Genomic DNA, 13,947 nt, shown 5'->3' on the forward strand with positions numbered 1-13,947 from the left:
ACCGTAGTCGAAAGGCGGCAAACGTTTTCAAACGGGATCGAAAAAAATGATGCTATTTTTAATACAAAGGGCACAATATTTATCGAATTTTTTTTTTGTATCGATTATTCAAAACATGCCCTGTTTAATAATGGTCATGCATTATTCGGCTCGCTAAAAAAAAATTGTTAATTTATTTATCAAAAATTTTAAAATTGCCTTTTTCGTATAAATATTAAAAAAATTTTTTTTTGTTTTGCTTAACTTAAATTAATTATTTTACTTAGCATATTCACCGAATTTCACACTTCAAAACTCAAAAGCGGGATAATTAAACACAATCGAAGTTCTGATATTCAGACGTCAAAATAAGGTATGCAAACAATTTTTTTTTTTTAAATCTATAATTCTGTCCCTTACAACAACACAATATCTTGTGTTCAGTTTCAGATGATTATTTTAAGCATATTTGTTCCCACTTCAAAACAAGGGGGGGTTGTAAGCAAAAAAAAAAATATATATATAAATATCGTTTATGAAAAATAAGTACACTGTTATAAAGTTCATTCTTCTCCTAATAATCGCTGAAAATTTCGTATTGATCGGGTAATTACCTGATTTTTGGTAGATTTTTAAAAAGACGGTCCGTCAAAAAGTACTGACCTGCCCCCCCCCCCCCAGTTTTGGCGGTGCCTACATTATATATATATATATATATATATATATATATATATATATATATATATATATATATATATATATTATATCTCTGTGTGTGCGTGAATATATACATGTGTGTGCGTGTTTTTTTTGTGCTTAAATGTTAGAACAGAATAAATTATCTTAAATCGATCTTGTTATCTATCTAACTTTGTAGTTATTTATATATCTAACGATCTAGCAATCTAACGATCTAGCAATCTGTCCATATCTATCTATCTATCTATCTATCTATCTATCTATCTATCTATCTATCTATATATATATATATATATATATATATATAACTGGAGAGGAAGATAAGAGATGGATATGATTAATATTTATCAAACCTGTCAAAATATGAAAAGTTAGATCATAGACGAAGTTTACCGGAAAGTCTGGTCAGCTGATCGGATCTACGTGTATGTTATGTGTGAGTCACGTGATCAGATCAGCTGGAGAGCAGGGGAGTTGTAACTTGGGATTGAAGCAGAGCGGTTGGGGTTTACGGTTGTATCTCCTCCCTTTCTGGGAGGGAGTGACGTATCTCTCAATATAGACTGTTAAAACACAAGCAAAGAAACTCACTTTCCATTTTCATCTGCGCGACATCCTGGAAAGTGAAATAAAAACTAATATGGAGCCAATCATCGTCTTGGAGTCAATGTGTTTCGTCTAAAAGGTTCCAGCCCCCTCCAAGAACAAGATAAAATCAGGATGGACCAGGTCCAGTGAGCAGAGAAGATAAATGTATGTCGAAGATACACATGTGCCACACACACGCACGCATATGAACATTAGACGATCACGAAACGTAAAACGGATCCAGAAGTGAAAAACTGCTAATAGACATTTTGTAACACATTAAGGACACGTCATAAACAAACACAAAACGTATACACCCGTTTACATGGGTGTCGTTCATGTTAGATAATGTAACATGGCTCATTTGGTGCCGTGTGTGTGTGTGTGTGTGTGTGTGTGTGTGTGTGTGTGTGTGTGTGTGTGTGTGTGTGTCACTGTTTGTTTTGTCTTTTGGGTAATTTCAATTTTTGATTAATTAAATCACTTTAGATTCCTGACGAGACGTGTCAACGCCGAAACGTTGGTTGATCCGCGTAGATTCTTTGTTAATTTTATATAATTGTATTTATAAAAGCTCTGCTCACGAAGTGAGAATTTTTGAAAAAAAAAAGTAGGTTTATAATTCAATATACTTGAACTTAGATAGATAGATAGATAGATAGATAGATAGAGAGAGAGAGAGAGAGAGAGAGAGAGAGGGAGGGAGGGAGGGAGGGAGAGAGATTGGGGGAGAGCACACATTACTTTAATTGGGAAGTGAATACTATTTAGCATAAATGGCTTCACCATAAAATTGAGAACAAACTGCATTCCCATGAAACCTTGTTCCACATACATTATTTTCCATGGACCTTTGTTTCACGTACATAATATTCATTTCAATTCTATCGCATTTTTTTTTGTATCATTTTTTTTTAAATATTTCCTTTAAAATAAATGTGAATAAAAATTAAATTCTTTAGTATTATTCTCGATGAGCACTTGGAACTAAATATTCCCCCTCACTCCAATGAGATTCTACTTGGGCAATTGCGTAAAAGTCTTACACAGGAAAAACAAAAAAACAAAAAAAAAAAAAAAAAAAAAACAAACAAACAAACAAAAAAACTCAAGCTCAAAAGTTAGTAATAAAAATGAAAGATCCTACTTTTTTAGGCGATTACTTTTTCTTTTGTGAGATTTGGGGCGGGGCCGGAGCTTACGACACGGATTGACTTAGAATTAGTGGTAAAGTTAAGATAGCTCTATTTAAAGAGACAGGCCTATAGTAAGTTCCAAGCTCTATTTAAAGAGACAGGCCAAGGAAGTTCTTTTCGAGGGCTTGCTTCTCAGGATAGGAGTAAGTGATATTTTTTAGGTGAGAGGGGCCTTTATTTAACTTTAATTTAGGGGAATTTAACTCAATTTAAAAAATCGGATAACCGAATTAAAACGCTATCTGGTTCAACGATGGTCCGGAAATGAGGGACAAGTTTACGTTAAATTTATGTGCGAAACTGATCCTCTACGCTAAATTCTAAAAGAAAAATGATTGTTTAATAAGGTGTTTTTTTTTCAAGATGTTAACAAGTAATCGCTTAAAAAATAGAATCTTATTTTTGGGGTGGAGGGCGTATCTAAGGCTGCTTAGCTCATCTACGGCTTTTTCCCGTCTCTTTACTCGTGCGTCTCGTCTCAATTCCTTTGTGTGCTTTACGCCTTATAAACAGCGTATTTTATCTATAATTTATAGTAAGAGCTAAGGCCTGCCATTATGGATCGTAATGGTCGCGTACAGACGAGAAACACATTCACATACCCATATATACGAGAAGTGATCACGCAATTTTATTAATATAGAAATTATTCGTTATTATTTATTATATACTGCAGGGAATTGATGATTTGACAGAACTGGCGCCGACATAGATTTTAAAAAAAGTTGGTCTGAGAGAGAGAGAGAGAGAGAGAGAGAGAGAGAGAGAGAGAGAGAGAGAGAGAGAGAGAGTCGTTAATGGACTTCTTTGTGTGAGATGCTACTTAAGAGATGGATGAAATAGGCAGGTGATCGTATGTTAAAAGCTTTTAGTGAGAGAGAGAGAGAGAGAGAGAGAGAGGGAGGAGAGAGAGAATGGAGAGGGAGAGAGAGAATCGCGGGAGGAGGGCCAGCCAATATGGCGCGACTTAGAGTTAAGGACTAGACCGGAAATAAAAGCAAATCTAACAGCGACGGCTAACCGTCAGCGAAGAAGAGAGGCAGCGGTAAAGGGTTAATAGTACTACTAGCCTTAATCCTCGGCTTTCAATCGGAGATTTACCGACGACAAAAGATCAGAAGCCGCAAAGATTTAGGGCTGGGTGGGGAGTGGGGTCACGCGGAGTGGAATGGAGGATCATAGAAATGTGTAATGCTTTGTCTTTTTTTGTCTCAGAGAAAGACCTAGATAGAGAGCCGTCACTTCTAACGTTTGATCTTCTCCTGGTGCTCAAGGACGTTGGCCTTGTTCCAAACTGGCTGGCGTTGCTGTTACAAGACCAGACAATTTGAACTAAAGCCAAAGTTTCAGGGCACCCGGCGAGGATCGAACTTATTACTCTTTCTCACTCGAGTAACAATATTGTTAATACTAGCTCTGCAGTAGGTATCCTATTTTCAAGTAAATGACCTCAGTCTTACAGAAATAGAAATAGAAGAAAAATATGCTTGTAGTTATTATTATTTTTTCTTCACCACTTATCAAGGCCTGGAAGCCACTCAGGGATAAGGGTTATTTTGTGTACAATAATCAATGGGATAATATCGTAGTAACAGTTGATGTTGGAGATTTGATAAAGTGCCTTGCTTAAGGGGGCGATTAATCGGGAATTTATTATGTTGGACTTGAAGACATCCAAGTTGTAGCCAGGTGGGAAACAGGCAAACGGAAAAGAGTTCCACAGGCGTGCACTTCTCAGAAAGAAGCTATGTTCATGGAATCTACGTTTTGATTTAGGCACAGATAAAGAGTGGGGGAAATTACTGACAGTGGTTTTAGCTAGACGGGTGTTTATTGTGAAGGATTGGCGAGGGGGGCAGAGATTGGAGCTCGAACGAGCACTTGCCTTGGAAATAACGATAAAACAAAGACAGGCTCGCAACGTGTCTTCTGTGGGAGAGAGGTTGCAGTGAAGAGAAGAGAGCATCCCCCACTAAATTAAGAAGTCTATTTTGTACTTTGTCAAGGCAGGATAGGCTGTTTTTAGAAGCTCCAGCCCAGATGTGGCAGCAGCACTCCATCTTTGGACGTACTTAGCTTTTATAGAGATAGAAAATTGCATCAGTAGTGAGATATCTTCTGGAGCGGTAGAAGGATCCCACCATTTTCCCAGCGGCCCGGGCAACAGACTTGATATACGTGTTCCATTTCAGATCAGGAGTAAAGGTCAAACCCAGGAGCTTGTCAAAATATGAAGCCTCCCCAAGACGAGAGCCATCCATTTCAATTGATGCTAAATGAGGAACAGAGCGTTGATGATGTAAAGTTAGAAGCTTGGCTTTAGATGCCTTAAAAGTAACCAGCCATCTCTCCCCCCACTGAACCACGCACTCAAGATCAGAGGAGAGGGAATCAGAGAGAGCTTTGTCATTTACGGCCTTTGATGTGTTGCCGTAGATGGTCGTGTCATCAGCATAGATGTCAACGAATGATTTAAGTATGTGTTTAGGGAGATCATTGATGTAGATCAGGAAGAGAGTTGGGCCCAGGATGGACCCCTGAGGGACTCCAGCATTAATACTGTGGCTTCTGATTGCTGCCCATTAGCCATTACTCTTACGAACCTATCAGAGAGAAATTATTTAATTATTAAGAAAACATTTCCGGTTATACTGTAGCTGGAAATCTTGTGAAGTAGGTCCTTATGCCAAACCTTATCGAAGGCCTTTGATATGTCAAGAGCAATTGCCCTAGAAAGGAAGCTTTTGTCGAGAGATTCACTAATCCTATGGGATATAACTGTTAGCACATCAGCTGTAGATCAAGCAGAACGGAAACCATATTGTGTGTCACTAAGAAGGTTATTTCTGCTGAGGTGGTTCACTATTTCTCTATTTAATATGGATTCCAGCAACTTACTCATAACACACAGGAGACTTATTGGTCTGTAGTGAGAGGGAGATGACTTATCGCCTGAATTCTTAAATACAGGGCATACTGATGAGGTTTTCCATGGAGTCGGAAAGCACTTCTCCTTAAGGCAACGCTTAAACAGTTTTGTAAGTATGGGGCCAAGTTCTGGTCGAAGCTTTTTCAACACTATAATTGGAATGCCGTCAGGGACAGTTGCTTTACTGGAATCAAGGCTCTTGATTAGCTTGGCGACCTCGTGCACAGATATTTGTATGTTGGATAGTGTGTTGTCTGTTGAAGGAGGAAATACGGGGAGTTGATGACTTTCGTTGCAGCGGATGGAGTTAGCTGCAAAGTTCTTGGCAAATAATTTGGCCTTGTCTGATGCTGACGAGACGACCTCAGGTCCATTGATGATGGTTGGGATAGAACGCACACATCTGTTCAGGATCCTGTTTGTTATTTGCCAAAACTGGTGGGAACCAAGCCGCTGCTCAGCTTCTTTGGATTTGACGGACTGAGCACATAGCTCTCTTGAATTTTTTATTACTCTTTTACAGTGGTTACTGGCAGTCCTGAAAGCAGCTTTAGTCTCAGTACATCTATTACGTTGGTAGCTATGGAAAAAGTGATTTCTGTGCGCAATGGCAGCAGCACATTCTGGGGAGAACCATAGCTGGCTGTTTTGTTTTTGTTGGAAGTTTTTGGATGGTATGAATCGGTCTATGCTTACAATTAACCATTCGTTTTTTTTGTTTGTTTTTTTAGGGAGCTTTCTTTTTAACAAATAAAAGCGAAGAAAAATGAGTATGGCCACCTTTATGTTGGGGGTTGGGAGTCAACGTATAATGAACACAGTTTAACGTAAAATGAGCATCCCCTTTCAAAAAGTGTAAACAGAATTTTTGTCGGGGAGAGGGGGGTCAACTGTAGGTGCTCATTTTACGTTTAGTTGTGTTCATTCCTACATCAAAGAGGCACTTCGACTTGTTTGAGGCGAAAATGTAATTTTAAAAATAAAATTGCTCGTTGCCACGTAAAAAAAAAATGGCCATAAAGTGAGTGGTCGTTTTAGGTTGAATTACCCCTTTTTTAACTAACATCTCTTAATATATTGGAAACTACTAGTTTGCCGTAATTTTAAACGTTATTTTCGTTTTCAGCACCCTCCGGAACCCCTATAAAGTGGCAATTTAAAAGGATTTTTCGAGGGTGGACTAATTCTGCACATTTAACTTATTTTTTATTTTATCGTTTTTTTGTCATGTAATTTTCTTTCTTTTTTTTGTAATAAGTCAAACACGGTACAATTTTCTTTTAAATTATTTCTTTAGGTGTGTGAACTTCACTTTCGACCTGAAGACATACAACGAGAGGCATCAGCATTTGATGAAAGGACTGGAAACACAATTAGTGTTAAATAAAGAAATCCCTATCTTAAGGATTGTACTATTCCTCGAATATTACCAAACTGCCCCTCCTATTTATCGTCATCAACCACTTTTAGAGAGTCTCCTAACGCAAAGAAAATGCGTTTAGAAAATTCTGCTCTTAAGCGTGCATTATGTGAAAGTGTTGCTGACGAGTTAGAGTTACGGAAACGTAAAACTTTCCATAATATTTATGATTTAGAAAAAAAAATTAACGTTTATAGATAAAAATTATTGGACTTCTATTAGGCAAGACAATACCATCATTATATGCCATATAAAGAGATGCCCATGCCCCAAAATAAAAATGTCTATGGTGATTGAACCGGACTTGGCCGTTAGAGTATTCTGTAGTGATGTGGAAATGAGTGCTATATGGGAGTATAGAATTCCTAAACATGTAACAGAGGAAAATACTCTGCAGATTTTGATGGAAAACATGAAAAAAAAATGGACATCGAAGAACAAGAAATGAAAACTTCTAATATAAGTTCTTTATTAAAAGTAATCTTATTATTTTTTGCTATTAGTGCAAGATGAATCATTTAAATATTTTAATGTCATTAAGTTCATATACGAACAAATTAACATAATGACAATGAATAAGGTTAATTATTCGAGTGAAATGATGGTATTTTCTTTCTTTTTATATAACTGCTCCACTAGAGGGTACAGATTGTTAAGAAACACTAAAAATGTAATTTTACCATGCTATTCAACCATTCGAAGATTAACCTTATCAACTTCTATGAATCCTGTCATTGAACAACACGATAACAATTTTCTCATGTATATTAAAAGTAAGTTCAAGTTACTAACGCAGAATGACATCACAGTATCTTTACGTGTTGCTGAAATACATCTCAAACCTTATCTTGATTATAAAGGTGGTAATATTGTTGGCTTAGCTAACAACAGCAATGAACCTGCCACAAGTGCATTTGCTTTTATGTTTAGCAGTGTATTCTCACAATATAAGGATGTTGTGCATGTTATGCCAACTAAATGTCTTCTAGCTGAGAACTTATTTGACATAATTAAACGTGTAATAATTGGCTTAGAAGATATAGGATTTAAGGCATTATCTGTTATAACAGATAATAATGCGATAAATAAAAAAGCTATATCTTTCTTTTGTAGCTCATCAAAGCTTTCAATTGTATATCCCCATCCAGTTAGAACGTCTAACCCTCTTTTCTTCTTATTCGACTCGGTGCATATATTAAAATGCATTAGAAACAATTGGCTTGGCCAAAAAGATGAACGTAAATGCATGATGTTCCTAAAGTTTTGTTATAATGGAAATCATGAATTAGATAGCATCCAAAGTGCTCCATTTTCTAGTTTGCATAAACTTTATGCTCTAGAATCTCAATCACTTGTGAAATATTGCTATAAGTTGACTTCAAAAGCTTTTTCTCCGACTACTTTTGAAAGGTAAAATGTTAATTTGGTTTTGCAAATTTTCAACGAATATACTATTCAAGGTTTGCTAACTTTAGGAAAACAGGAATGCTTGCCAAATTATGCAGAAATCGCAGAATACATTCAAATATTTTCTATTTGGTGAACAATACTGAATGTGAAGACACCATATAAAGGTTGTCGACTTCGTAATAAATATGCTAATCCACTTACATTAAATAGTGATAATTATAGTTTCCTAAATGTGTTCTGTGACTGGTTAGAAACTTGGAATAGCATTCCTGGAAGAACTGGTAAATTAACAAAGGAAATATATACAAGGAAATATATACATGGATCCCTGCACGGCCTACGAAACATTTGCCTCTAGGAAGCTCATGCCAGGAGAAACCGTGGACGTCTTCTTCGCGGAGCTGAAGAAACTTGCAGTTCTATTTGGCAATGGAGTGTCAGAGCAAACACTGGCGTATGCGTTTGTGGCCGGCCTTCCCACCCATGTTAAGCAACTGTTGAGGGCTTCCACCAGCGTATCTGTAACGCCCATGGAACATTTGTTAGAACGCGCTCGAGCCATTATCAGAGATGAGGAGGACCTGAGGGAACCGGTTGTAATGATGGCGCAGGCAGCCAAGACTAATGCTTAAAAGAGTCCCAGTTTGGGACCCACGACCAATGGGAGATGTTTCTGCTGCGGCCAGCGAGGCCATTTCGCAAGAAATTGTACTAACAAGGGGCGGGTGCGCGACTTGACACACACAAAAAAAAAAACAGCCTCTTAATCACCTGCTAACGCACGCGTCACTGTAACGTACAATGACAACAACAACCTTCTCACTCGACCTGCCTTTTATACCACTATCTCAATCCCTTCTCTTGCGCATGCGCCTGTAGATCTCTCCTGATCTACATCAATGACCTCCCTAAACACATACTTAAATCATTCGTTGACATCTATGCTGATAACACGACCATCTACGGCAACACATCAAAGGCTGTAAATGACGAAGTTCTCTCGGATTCTCTCTCCTCTGATCTCGAGCGCGTGGTTCAGTGGGGGAAGATGTGGCTAGTTACCTTTAATGCATCTAAAACCAAACTCCTATCCTTACATCATCAACGCTCTGATCCCCAGCTGGCATCAATTGTGATGGATGGCTCTCGTCTGGGTGAGGCCCCGTGTTTTGACAAGCTTCTGGGTTTGACCTTTACTCCTGATCTGAAATGGAACACGTACATCAAGTCTGTTGCCAAGGTCGCAGGAAAGATGGTGGGATCCTTCTACCGCTCCAGAAGATATCTCACTACTGATGCAATTCTCTATCTATATAAAAGCCAAGTACGGCCAAGGATGGAAGACTGTTGCCATATCTGGGCAGGAGCTGCCAAAAACAGCCTATCATGCCTTGACAGAGTACAAAATAGACTTCGTGGTTTAGTGGGGGATGCCCTTTTCTCTACCCTGCAACCCCTCTCCCACAGAAGAGACGTTGCGAGCCTATCCTTGTTTTATCGTTATTTTCATGGCAGGTGCTCGTCTGAACTCCAATCCCTGGTCCCCCCTCGCCAAACTTTCACGAAAAACACCCGTCTAGCTGAATCCACTGCGAAAAATTTCCCCCACTCTATATCTGTGCCTAAATCAAAACGCGGATTTCATGAGCAAAGCTTCTTTCTTAGAACTGCACGCCTGTGGAACTCTGTTCCGTCTGCCTGCTTCCCTCCGGACTACAACTTGGATGTCTTCAAGTCTAATGTTAACAAATTCCTAATGAACCGCCCCCCCTAATTAAACACTTCATAAAATCTCCTCACTAACGTGATGTACTTGCAATAACCCTTATCCCTGAGTGGCTTCCGGGCCTTGATAAGTGGTGATCACTGTGTAAAAAAAAAAAAAAAAAAGATTCCTGACAACCTCGAGACTTCCGCTTATAAAAACCCAAGTTTTGTTGTCGCGCATGCCTTTACAAGGCACAAACACGTGGGCGTTTGTTTTGTTGGTAAGTACTACACTCCCCCCTGATCTGATGATCACATAGAGTGCACTCCGGGGGTGGCCTCTTAGTTCGTTGGCTTCTGCGAAGGGTGGTATTTACAATCTCGGATTCAGGTTCTGGTTCTGGTTCTGGGTGTGGTTCTGGTTCTGTTTCTGATTCTGCCTGATCAGACGAACTACAACTACCACTCTCTTGCTCGGTGACCTCACTCATCAGCAGCTCATCATCTGATGATTCATCGCTCTCTGTAGTTGTGGGATGTACTTCACTAGCTGGGCGAAGATCGCGCACATGACGTGGGGTTCCATCAACAATGACCGACTGCTGGCTGACCATTCCAGATATCCGTCCTCGCTTGAACTTGGTGGTGCACCGGTTTCCAGGGGGTCTAACCCAAACTGGATCCTTCTAAATTAACCCTCGTAGAGAGGCAAATAAATTTCAAAGTTTTTTTTTTGTTGTTTTTATAAAAAAAATAAGTTATTTTTGAAAATTTTTTTTGTTTGTTTGCAAAAAAAAAAAAAAAAAAAAAAACGCAAACTTATTTAATCTGAAAAGTTTAGAAGGAATAAATGCATATATTAATTTTATTATTCTGTAAAGTGTACATAATTTAAAAAAAAAATTTTTAATAAAAAAGTTTTTGCGTATTATCCATTTCTGATTGATTATTTGTCTCTGTTATATATTTGAATATTTATTTGAATGTTTGTTTATTATTTGATTAAATATTTATTTATATATTCGAATTTCTTTTACATGATATTAAAAAAAAATACGTAAAATTTTTAAGCAGCACCCCCACTAATCTCAGGCACGAGCCGCCACTGATAGTAACGATACGGTCATCTTATTTATTACTTATTTTAAACAGTCTATTCTTGCTTTGGAACCACTTTTTGTATATAAAATCATTTCTGAAATGTCAATTTTTAGGTCCGTGTTTGAATTCACACTATTATTGATTTAAATTATTGCGATTATTCGGACTAGTGTTCTCATCTTGAATGTTATTCGCACAATGTTTCGGAATTTCGAATAGAATATTTTACTTAATCAACGAGAGTAGCTTGCTCTCGTTCTATCAGCAATAATTGGATAGCAGTCTAAAGTAATTCGTTATTGTATTTTTAGTATCGACCGTGCTGAGGGTGAGCCGTCAACCTCCGGGAGACTATCACATAGAACTGATTAACTTAGCACTTATGTCCGTTACGTTTTAAGGCCCGACGACTTACGGAACGAGAACAAGTAACTCTCGTGAATTAGGTAAAGGGTTCCACTCGAAATTCCGTACAGATTCCCGAGTTCGATAAGATGCACTTAAAGAAGGTCAAGGTTACATCAACCGAAACGGTGTGATGATAACATTGAAGATGAGGATCGTAGTCTGAAGAATCCAAATTCTCAATCCTCATCTAAAAGATTCACATGCAAAACATGAATAAAAGAAATGATAGAAGAAGAAGAAGAAGAAGAAGAAGAAGAAGAAAAGGAAGAAGAAGAAGAAGACCCGTGGTGCAGTGGTTAGATTACTTGGAAAAATCAATTGTAAAAAGTTATATTCTTCTGTAGGGTGAAGGTTCAATCTTCAGTGTGAGCGAAAAATACCATTGGGAATGACTTGGGACCTCTATCCAGTCATGGCTGACGAAACAAGAGCACGCTACCCCCCGTGAAGTAAATAAAGGGTTTCGCTCGAAATTCCATCAAAATTCCCGCGTTCGACAGAAACATTCCCGAGTTCGACCAGATACATTTGAAGAAGGTCGGCGGTTACATCAACCGAAACATTGTGAAAATCACACTCAAGATGAAAACAGTAGTTCGATGAATCCAAATAATACGAATAACGAATCCTCATCTCAAAAATTCAGAAACGTGTTATATTTTACTTCTATAGTAGACCAGGTTCGGTAGTGCTCAGTAGAAATAGGAAAATATACACAAATGTAGTTCCGGATGAGTTTTTACGATGGTTAGAATGTTTGCTAATGGGCCGAGAGGTCCGGTTTCAACTTTCGCTCGAAGCATACTCCCCCCCCTCCCCACTAAAAAAGAGGTGCATGATTCCTCGTTGCTAACCACTAAGTATTATAAGGTAATAGTTTAAAACTGAGTGGAATATTAAAAAAGGTCTGGTAGTCTCTCTTACATATCGAATTATTAGCAAATGAAAGCGGAACTTTTGGGTTGCCCTCGACTACAGTCGTTCCATTTATTTTTGTACTGATGCATCATTTGATTCGGACGGTGTCCAGAAAACTCGTCCCCAGAAAACTCATCCCCGGGAAACTCATCCCCGGAAAACTCGTCCATTTGTGCTAGGTAGGAAAACTGGTCCATTATTGAATAAATATCGACTGAAAACACATTTTATGACCGTTCTGGAAGGATATATTGTTGTCCCTACCAAAGCCAATATTCACATACATTACTTGACATAGTCGTCTCAAGGAGACATCCTCTCATGCATTATTTCCTCCGTTCGAAAGTAGGTAGGTATTGCATGAGGCGCTCTTATCCACGAGGATAATTCTAACGAGACTAGCCATGTTATTTTTATACTCAATCTAGATTGCCCGCTTTTGAGAGGTATGTGGGGGGGGATTTTTCAGATTAAACTGATCTTGTGTCTAACACTGCCTTTGTAGGAGACAGGTAAATATATTCGCATACGTTGCCTATAATGATATATAAACTCCATGTAATTTCCAACTAAGACGTACACAAAGAAATATCATCCGAAGAAAATAAGATGAAATAAACTCAATGTCCAACATAGATTTTGTCCCAAAGGCAATAATCAGCAATTTGACCCCTGTTGTTAACTCTCCTTTCTAGTCTCAACATTAATCACTTGCTTTCTCCAATCTCGACTTAGTTTTTCTCCTTTCATACCATTCTTTGATGATATCAAGATTTCTTCTTCTTCTTCTTCTTCTTCTTCTTCTTCTTCTTCTTCTTTACAGAAGAAGACAAGAAAGCAAAAAAAGAGTAAGAAGGAAAAATGAAGAAGAAAAGAAAAAGAAAAGAAGAAGACAAGAATAAAAAGAAAACGAACAACAAAAAAAAACAAGAAGAGAAAGAGGACAAGAAGATGAAGAACAACAAGAAAAAGAGGAAGACAAAAAAGAGACGAAGAAGAAGATAAAGAGGAAGGAGAAGACAAGACGAAGAAAAAAAAAGGAAAGACGAAGAAGATAATAATAATAATAATAATAATAATAATAATAATAATAATAATAAGAAGAAGAAGAAGAAGAAGAAGAAGAAGAAGAAGACGAGTATTTCTATCATTCGTTTAATTGCACACAATGAGATTCGCTTTCTTCACTACGAAAGTCGTTATCGCATTCTTTTATTTGGGTTCCTTCAGTCGCCTTTGTTGTGAAGTAGAATTAGACGAACTCTGTTCCGTAGCGTTATTGCCCTCTGAGCAATACGCACCCAAGTCTTAGTAAAAAAAAAAAAAAAGAAAAAATGCGGGAATCCTAGTTAAGATAATCGGACAAGTCACATCTGAGAGAACAACGCCTTACAAAGAGGTGAGGTCAATAATGCGTCACGTCGTACCCCTTGCCACGTAGGGAAGGGAAAGAGACGAGGTCATTTTAACTTCCAGTGTAGAATTTCTTTCTCTTTTCTTTTTTTATTTTTTCAACATATTTTCTTCTTTCTTCCTTCCCCTCACTTTCTTTCTCCAGGTTTAAGTTGGTTTCCGTTCATACGATATTACAT

The sequence above is a fragment of the Euprymna scolopes genome, chromosome 6, assembly GCF_053919585.1.
Source record: "Euprymna scolopes isolate OS-2025 chromosome 6, ASM5391958v1, whole genome shotgun sequence".
Classification (NCBI taxonomy): domain Eukaryota; kingdom Metazoa; phylum Mollusca; class Cephalopoda; order Sepiida; family Sepiolidae; genus Euprymna; species Euprymna scolopes.